The following is a 10,500-nucleotide window of genomic DNA, read 5'->3' on the forward strand; positions in this document are numbered from 1 at the left end:
GAAGCGTACAAAAAGGGGGCAGATCGCCACAGGCGATCGGGGGAGGTCATCAGGGTGGGGGACAAGGTTTGGTTGTCCTCGGAGGGCCTTCCCACCAGAGGGAGGTGCAAGAAGCTGGCACCCAGAAGGTTGGGCCCTTTCACGGTCACGCAGCAGGTAAACCCGGTGGCATACAGGCTGGCACTGCCAGAGGACATGAGGGTGCATCCAGTGTTTCATAGATCGCTGCTGTCGCCGTACAGGGAAAGCAGCAGGCTCCGAGACAGCGAACAAACCCCCGAGGGAGGGGGGGAGAGGGAAGGCAGGGAGCAACTCAATGAGGCCACGGCCATCCTTGATTCACGGAGAGGGGTGGGGGGCCTGGAGTACCTCATGGCATGGGAGGATGCTCCACCGTCACAGAATGAATGGGTCCCAGCCACTCAGATACAGGAGGAATTCCTGGTAGAAGAATTTCACGCCCTCTTTCCCCACAGACCCAAGCCCTGGCACATGGAAAGGGAGGGGGAGGGGGAGGAAGCACGGGAGAGCAGTTCACCATGGCGCTGGGAAGCGGAGTTTGAGGAACCAGAGGACGAGGTATGGGCGTCACCGAGATCCACCCAGTCAGAGGAAGAAGCAGATTGGCAGAACATTTTTACCCCCACCAGCTCTGACGCCACGGACTTTTTAGGATTCCCGTCCTCCCAGGCGGAAGGGGGGGGCTCGCAGGACTGGGGGGAGGTGTTCACACCAACGGGCTCGGAAAGTACTGAGTTCTTAGGCTTCCAGTCGTCACCGACACCTGGGGGGGACCTGGGGAGGGGAGAAGGAGAGCTTGGGAGGGGGGTGGATGTGAGGGACAGGGGATATCGCGAAGTCCCTCCCCTCCTGAGTTCAAGCCCATCCCCGAGCACAGGGGAAAGCAGAGAGAGTTCCGATTCCAGTGGGGAAGCAGGAAGTCGTGTCCGAGGCTCAGGCAAGGTAGAGGAGCCAGGGTCCCAGGTGGGACAGGAAGGGGCAAATAAGGGGGGAGACCCATCCCCCCAACTCCGGAATTACGCAGAAAGAGGAGGGGAAAGAGGATGGGTCTGCCAAAGCTTTTGTGTTGGAGAAAGACGCGCCAAAAGCCATTCGGAGGTTCTGAACCCGACTGAACACATGGCTCCGTGTATATAGCAATGACTTCAGCACTGTAAATACGCAGCACCAATAAAAGAATAAAATGCAGAGCTGTGTAGAGTCGTTACTCTGAAGTAGCCCGCTCCGGCCACTGTGACAGGTATAATAATGCATTACCCAACTTCCCCACATGTCTGGACTGTAAGTTTAGGTACAATTACAGAGATGAAAGGGAGAAACTAGAAGTAGAAAGATGTCTTGTGTGGAGCTGAGGCAGAACCTTTGCATTAGGCGCATTGAAAATACAAGGAAGATTAGTTGGGTTTAATTAAGGCAAGATAGTTGGCAGGCTGGCCTCATCCATTTACAAAGGACGATTAGATTAAAGGCCAGATCATAGGTGCTGCTTGCGATATGTATGGTGCTGCACTCCAGAATTAATTAAAGTAATTGCAACCTCCTGTTGGTGGCTTGCACATGCTGGCCTGCACCATATTGGCTTCCCCTGATGTACAACAATGATGATTTTCTTGCTCAGAGCAATGCCAAATCATACCCACAGTTCCAGGGCATGCACAGAGTTCCAGCTCTACTCAAATGTACGTACTTATCAGAATATAAAAAAAGATTGCGACTGCGCCGCCACCACCACCCTTACATTTCCTGCATCTGTAAAATGCCGTGATTACTCTTCTTGAATAGTTACCCTTGCCCACTTTTTGTGCAGGCACCCTTCTTTGGTATAAAGATCTTAGCTCGCTCGTACAAGCACCCACTAAGTTCTTCTCTCATTCCATAGCAGACAGCATATAAGCACTGCATACATTGTAGGATGCCATTGGTGTTGATGATAACAGCACTTTTCAAATCAAATTTGACTTGGCGCTATATGAATCCATGTAGCATGTTACTGTACATGTGCAAGTGCACCTGCATTTTAATAAGGTCTCTCTGTGTTTCTTCCTCTGGCACACACAAGGAAGGGGCCTAGTGGTAGAGCACCTGCTCTGCATGCAGGTGGTCCCTGACTCAATCTCTGTCTCAAACCCCTGGAGACTCGGGAAAGGCAATATTGAACTAGATGAACAGTAAAATAAAAAAATTCCTTCAGCCAAACCCTACGCCAAAGGATAAATGGACATAAATCTGACATCAGGAACCACAAGACAGAGAAACCAGTAGGAGAACACTTCAATCTCCCAGGACATTCTATACAAGATCTCAAAGCAGCTGTCTTATTACAGAAAAATTTCAGGAACAGACTGGAAAGAGAAGTTGCTGAATTGGAACTCATTACCAAGCTTAAAACCATGGAGCCACCTGGGATGAACAAATACATTGGATTCTTATCTAATTATGCATGATCAAGCTTTCTTTAGCGCCTCAGCCCTTGCTTTTCCCCCGCAGGACCAATTGCAGTCATCAGCAGTCGTTAACAGCCATCTACAGGTTTACCACTCCCACCAGCCCATTCCCACCCACCCCCCACCACCCTCTGTATATAAGGGTCTGACTCTTCTGTTTCAAGTGTATCTGAAGAAGTGTGCATGCACACGAAAGCTCATACCAAAATAAAAACTTAGTTGGTCTTTAAGGTGCTACTGAAGGAATTTTTTTATTTTGCTTCGACTTAGACCAACACGGCTACCTACCTGTAACTAGATGGACAGTCTTCCTATGTTCCTAACTAGTGGGGAGATCCCATAATTGAGTTGTGTTCTGCAGCTTTGCAGGTAACCAATCACATCTTCTGCATGGGGTGTGTGTCTTACCTCTTTGGATAAAAGCTCTCCAGGGTAACTATCAAAACAGATTGAAGTACATCTCCTGTAGAAAGGTAACCAATGCTGAAAAATGCCCAATAAAAACTAATTAGTGGCTGAATTAACAGCAGAAACGGGGTGGGTGGGTAATCAGATCAACTCAAGAGCTTCCTGGAAAGCTGTAAACATTATTGGTGTCTAAAGGACAAGAATGAGTAAGAGAAACTTGCCTAGGGAGGGAGTCCCACAGCTTTGAGGCCACTGTGGGGAAAGCTCTGTCCCATGTTACCATCTGCTGCCATCCATTATACACCAAATGGTGTCCACAGAACCCAGAGCCCCTGTAAAAGGTGCCAGCGCATGGCTATATGCTCCCCCATCACCTGCTGCCTCAGTCTGCCTAATGGTAGGGCCAGCTCTGCGAGGGGGCCAGAGTCTGATTCTTGTCAGCTAATCACTGGTTGGAAAGGAGTACAAAATCTACAAGCACAACCCATCCCCCTGTCAGGGGGGGAATCAGCTCAATGGAATTCTATCCTCTCCCTCCCAGGTGTGAATAATTCACCAGCTGAACAGAGGTCAAGGCACATACAGGGGAGGAGGAAGGGTGGGTGTGGTGGGTGCAGGTCACCCCAGGTGTCACCACTGAGGGGGGTGAAAAATGCCGGGCGGCACTCCCCGCGGGGCCTGCAGCGCACCAGAGCCACGTGTCTCTCCTGGGAGAGACGCGGTGGCTTGGGCGCGCACAGGTTACGCGCTGCCCAAACGGTCCGCCCACTGCCTCCCCCCATGAGTGATGAGCAATAACTGTGGACTGTGGTGCATGTGAACACAGAGCCCAATCGGTGAAGGATCCATTAAATCCCATTCTGATCCCTTCTCATATGTGCAGGACCACCTTCAGTGTGTGGGTGGTGGCCATTATCTAATCCAATAATCCAATAATTCAGATACTGTATATATATATACACATACAAGCCTAGGCATCTTGTTGTTTCATCAAACCTATTTCACATTTTACATTGGTGAAGAAAGCATATTGCTCCTCCTTTCATCCTTGTCTTGATGCAAACTTAGAAATCCTCTTCTGCTTATTTGGAATTTGCTTGTTGTGGTGATTCACATTTAGGAAATTAAAATCTCATTTTCTACCAACACTTCTTTTCCAGGGAAAAGTAATCATGCCAATCTTCGCAGATAATGAATACATGGGGGATAAAAATGGATCTAAAGGGCATTCTTCTTGTGAAATAAAAATTAAAATAAAAGGGTGCATGCTTATTAATAGAGCTGCTCTTATCTGCCTGCTTCTCTTATAGGCAAATTGTATGGTTTGTCCCCAAGGAAAAATTAATCTAATGTAATGACTTTGTCTCCTTTTTCTGACTCCCAAGTTTAATTTTCCCCCTCTTTTCATTTTATTTATTTTTATTATTGGCTTGTATTACATGTCACAGATTTTCCTAATGGTGTTATGAATTGACATGTGTTGTTGCTGTGTGTATTCCCCCCCCCTTTATCATTCATGTTTACTCTTTCAGTATTATTACAGATTTGTTTTTGGAAAACCAATGAACTCTGCATAAGAAAACACAATATGGCACTGTTATATTGCTATACCGGTTTGGTACATAACTCTGCTCCTTTTTTTCTTTCTTTCTTTTCCTAGAGCACTCTTGATTGTTTGTTTTGACTTTTTATTTCCCCGCTCCACTTTCAAATGCCTAATTTAATGCTAAATGTGCCTCCATTAATGAGCTCTGCAATTGTCATTAGTGTTTCAGGGCAGTAAAATCCTGACAGTAAGAATGACAAAGTAGGCTGTTCATCTGCCCATGGGGAAATCACACACAAGTGAAGATAATCAGATACTATTTTAAAGCATAGTTTTAGCCCCCCACTGCCAGTTTCACCTTACGATCAACACCAAGTAAGTGAAACAATGCTCTGTTCTGCACCAGTTTCTGATGTTGAAGAGACACCAGCTGTACATTCATAATGAATGTACATTTCCAAGCACAATTCAAAGTGTTGGTGCTGACCTTTAAAGCCCTAAATGGCCCAGTATACCTGAAGGAGTACCGTCTTTCCCCTTTTTTAAGACACCGTCTTATAACTTTTTTTCCTCAAAAAAACACAGGGTGGCTTACTTTCGGTGGGATGTCTTATTTTTTTTATTACCGGTACAGTTTTTACAGCTCAGGGCGCTGGCTCAGGGCGCTGCTCGGTTCTCTTGAGTGCTCGGCGCTGCAGCAGCCACTGGTTCCGGGTGGCGGGGCAGCAGGCATCCTAGGCCGGGCCAGGCAGAGGCCGCTGGCTCAGGCGCTCCGCCTGCCGCTGCAGGGCGCTCCAAGCTCCTTGGCCAGGCCAGGCAAGGAAGAAGCAGTGAGCCCAGCGGTGGCGACAAGCACAGAAGCGGCAGGGCGGCGATGGACGAGAAGGCGGAGCGCGGGGATGCAGCCAGCAAGGCGGGAGCGCGATCAGCTGTTAAGCGGAGCTCTTGGAGCGCCACTTCAGAGCTGATCGCGCTCCTGCAGTGCCAGCTGCATGGAGTGACTCTGTGAGTGGAGGTGCCTGTGGGGGTTGGTTTCCGCGGAGCGGAAGTATGGCTTATTTTGGGGGTATGTCTTATATTTCTCAAATGCTTAAAAACCCTGCCATGGCTTACTTTCTGACTACGTATTAAAAAAGGGGAAACAGGGTATCTCCACCCCCATCGTTCTGCCCAGACACTGAGGTCCAGCTCCGAGGGCCTTCTGGCGGTTCCCTCACTGCGAGAAGCAAAGCTACAGGGAACCAGGCAGAGGGCCTTCTCAGTAGTGGTGCCCGCCCTATGGAATGCCCTCCCATCAGATGTCAAGGAGATGAACAAGTACCTGACTTTTAGGAAGACACCTGCAGCCGTGTTCAGGGAAGTTTTTGATGTTTGATGTTTTATTGTGTTTTTAATATCCTGTTGGAAGCCGCCCAGAGTGGCTAGGGAAATCCAGCCAGATAGGCGGGGTATAAACATTATTTTAGCAGTGCTTTAATCAGACTTGAACCTTTTCTTCAGTATTATTTACTGCTTGTTTATAGTGATTTATTTCCAAATATACTTCCTCTGGGTATTTTCAGGAAAAGCTGTCCTAGTTATAAGCACAAGGAAGTGATCATACAGGTGGATGGCAAAATGGCTCCACTGATGCCAATCTTTGAAGAATGGAATTGGCTCAAAATAAGAGAACTTTTCCCTGGTGAAGGCATAGTGCTCACTTATGATGCAAAAAGGAGCAGATAAAAAAATACAAGTGCGTCCATTTTAATTTTTAAACAAAACTTGGGTGCATATCTTCCAACATTTCTCTGATGAAAATAGGGACGTCCGATTCCATAATGTTAATTTTACTATTTATACCCTGCCCTTCTGACTGGGTTGCCCCAGCCCCTCTGGGCAGCTTCCAACATATATAAAAACACAACAAAACATTAAACGTTTTTTTTAAAAAAAATCTTCCCTATACAGGATTGCCTTCAGATAGCTCAGGGGGTCGGATAATTCCATACCCTCCAACATTTCTCCAATGAAAATAGGGACGTCCTAAGGAAAAGTGGGACGTTCCGGTATCCAATCAGAAATTGGGATGGCTTCCCTAAATCAGGGGCATCCCTGGAAAATAGGGACACTTAAAGGGTCTCTCTCTGTGTGTGTTTGAAAAAATCTGCATGCAGACAGCTTGGTGGTAAACAGAACCTTAAAATGAATGAGACTAATAAACTTGCTAACAAAGGTAATGAAGCTGCCTGCTGCTGCTTTTAATTGGGATTGATTAATTGTTGCCCAGATAATGAAATAAGAAAATGGGGCTGCTGAGAGACCATTTCACACACGCACAATGTATTGTAGGCAGACAAATAGGAAAAAATAAAGGAAATCAAAGAGGGTCACCAGAACTAGCAGGAGATTTGCAGTGCACTCTGCTCAAAAGTTTCATCTAGAACTCCCCTGAGCAGTTTCAGTTATTTAAACAGCATCCCGAAAGTGTGGGATACTTGATTTATTTCCTTTTTTAAAAAAATGGTCTTCTGGTCCCTACCTGCACAGCCATATAAGAGTGTAGTCTTGCAATATACGTGGGAAGCCACAAATAGATATGGGGGGTGGGGATTCAAGTTATCACTGCCTCCTGCGGAAGTGAGTTCCGCAGTTTAACCCTGCACTGCATGAACAAGCACTTTCTTTTATCTGTCCTGAATCTTATAACAGTCAGCTTCGTTGGTTGTCCACAAACACTGCTGATCATGAACAATCTTGTTTGTTGTTTTTTCCAGCATACAAGATGTGACATGAAGGGAACTTGCTTTCAATAATGTTGACTGCATTGTTAGACTAGCAGATTATTATTATTATTATTATTATTATTATTATTATTATTATTATTATTATTAAAAGGTCTTCAAGGGATAAATCCAGATATATAAACAATGACTCAACAAACAAACAAACAAAATAATTTCAGAACAACCATCTTTCTGATTAAATGTTTTCAGTAGCATGTCTATCCCTGGATATCAAAATATGATTTCAATCTTCCTAATGATTTTATTTTCCTCCCTTCCTGAAAAGTGGGTGAATTTCACCTTGTGTCCCAACCCCCTTTTTAACCAGCCCTCAAACAAAGAACTCTCAGTCTCTTTCCCTGTTTTAAGCAATTTCTAGCTTTGCGGTGTAACTGAGCTATTTATCATTGCACCATACTATGTAGCTAGAAGAAAGAAAGAAAGAAAGAAAGAAAGAAAGAAAGAAAGAAAGAAAGAAAGAAAGAAAGAGGTATGTACATGATTAATTGACTGTGTCCCAGCATTCTTCCATGAGACTCAAGGTTCTCTTCCTCCCCATTTTATGCTCACAACAACCTTGCAAGGTAGGCTAGGCTGAGAGTCTGTCACTGTCCCAAGGTCGCCCAGTGAGTTTTATGGCTGAGCAGGAATTTGAAACCTAATCTCCCAGGTCCTAGTCAGACACACTAACCCAGCATCTGTTGCATCAGCTAAGTGGCAGAGTTCACCCCTCTGCCCACCACCACTCTTCCAGCATAACATGAATTGCTCAGCCTTTCTTTTCAAAAATATTTCCAGCATTTTTCAAACTTCAGTTGAACTCCTATACTGCCATTTCAATTGCAATAACTGGAGGTCATATCTGGCCTGGCCATATTGAAAGAAGGGAGAGGGATCCATTGTTCCACATATTTCCAGATCTTTGGGGGTACAGTATATCCTAAAGCAGGGAGATCCATAATCTTTTCCCCTGCATTTTTTTTTTTGCAGAGTTATACAGTCCCTCTTATGGAGCTAATTCTAAAATATGACAGTAAAAGACATGTGAGATTTGACCTCTGTCTTAACTTAAACGATTTCTTACTTTATCCCAGCTAAAAGCTTTTGAACTAATAGACTTTGATCTATATTTTGAGGCTAATGTCTTCTTTTATACCAGAATAATGTTCTTAATGGGATTTCCAAAATGTGCTGTTCCTATTAGAGCAGAGGTGATTCAGTTTTATATAGAAACCAAGTTGCCATGGCTACTATTTGTGGTAAATAACTGCTCAATATGGGGGGGGGAGCATTCATTCCTCCATTCTTCCTAGACTACTTGCCACCACTGATCTGATACATTTTCCTGAATCTAAAAGACTGGATAGGCAACAGTTGATGAATAAACCCAGTGCTAAAGTACTGATCCATGGCTTCTTTTCAGACTCTCCCTGTTTACCTTGTATAAAGAAACAAGAATGCCCATTGTTTACTCTTCCCCATGTAGTCAAAAGATGATGTGCATTAGACAAAATCACCTCACAAGAGGAATATTTCCCCCCCCCAAAAAAAACCATGAATATAAAATTAGTTCGTAATATGGGATACTGCAAAATGTCTAGGTTTGTTTTTGTTTTTGACTGACTGTATTGACATGGTTGAGGTGTAGAGAGGAGAAAAAGAAACTATGAGACAGGCGTTTTTTAAAAAGCGTTTTAAAATGGCAGCCTAGGAAACATCTTACTGAAGTGACCCAAACCACAAGGAATTAAACTAGATTTGGACCAGACAACCTGTCAAATCATAGCTGCCAAGTCTCCCGTTTTTCGCGGGAAACCCCCATATTTTGTTACCATTTCCCGCTGTTATCCCGAATTGATTATATCCCGTAAATATCCCGTAAAGCTCCTGCCGGTGGCCATGTTCCGGCTCCCGGCTCCCATGTCTTGACATGCGGAGAAGTGATTTCTGGTGCCCAGACATGCAGACACGGGCAGCCCAGCACCGGAAGTCGCTTCTGCACATGTCTGGACATGTGGAGAAGCGACTTCCGGTGCCGCTCTGCCCATGTCTGGGCACTGGAAATCAGACAGCGCCGGCACCGGCACCAGAAGTCGCTTCTACACATGTCTAGACATGCGTAGAAGCGACTTCCAGTGCCGCGCCGCCGCTGATCCCGGATTTTTCAATCCGGGAGTTGGAGGGTATGTGCCAAATACAGTGGAACCTCAGGTTGTGGACGTAATCCATGACGGAGGCACATTTGCAACCCGCAGCGTTCGCATCCTGAAGCGCCGCATCTGCGCAGGCATTATTTGGCGCTTATGCGCAGGCGCAATTTAGCGCTTCTGTGCATGCGCAAGCGGCAAAACCTGGAAGTAACCCATTTTGGTACTTCCAGGTTTCCCACGGTCCGCAACCCGAAAACACGTAACCTGAAGCGTCCATAACATGAGGTATGACTGTAGAGGACCTGGTCTCCATGAGGCAGGACACTTGGACACTGACAAGAATGTCAAGATGCGTTCCCTAGGGGTGGTCCCAGTTGAGAGCCTAGTCCTTGTTTTCTAACAGAAGTTTCCAACATGGACTGGAAGACAATCCCATGCACAACACATTGCAGTAACCGTGCTGGATGGAGCTGATTGGAAGGGAACAGGTTGGAGAAAGCTGCAGTATCTGGAGGTTATCAGAGTATGCAGGCCTCTCAGGCGGGTGCCACTGCCATTCTAAGAGAACAAGGGAAGTGTTCATGGCGAGTTCCGACACCTCTTTTTCTAGAAAAATAGCACTGAGAGCAGTGCTTTTTTAAAAAAAAAAGTTTAGGGGTACTCTCATTTTCCTACTCGTATTGAAATACTGCCCCTCAAAGAGGCCAAAGATTCACAAAATGTTTAGGGGTATGCGTACCCCTGCGTATCCCCAGGGAAAAAAAACACTGACTGAGAGTATGGATATCTCTGGTTTCTATGGATATGCATGAGGGCCTCTTTCCCAGAGGATAGATCATAGGTTATGTTACAGTGTGTAGGGCAGGGGTTCCCAACAAAATTTTCTCGAGGACCCCTCATCGAGCCGCTATTGTGACAAGGACCCCCATTAATTCCTAATCCTAAAATTAAAAAGTGAGAGCCAAATTAAGAGTCTTTTTATATTTTATATTTATACGTTTTTTACAGTTACAACAGAGTACTCCATCAGTATACAGTTAGTTTTAATTTTCAGTTCTTAATGAGATGAACCACTTTTTAACCAACGGTCCTGTCACAGTGGCCGGAGCGGACTACTTCAGAGTAACGACGCTACGCAGCTCTGCATTTTATTCTTTTATTGGTGC

This window comes from Zootoca vivipara, chromosome Z1 (assembly GCF_965207765.1).
Source record: "Zootoca vivipara chromosome Z1, rZooViv2.hap1.1, whole genome shotgun sequence".
Taxonomy (NCBI): domain Eukaryota; kingdom Metazoa; phylum Chordata; class Lepidosauria; order Squamata; family Lacertidae; genus Zootoca; species Zootoca vivipara.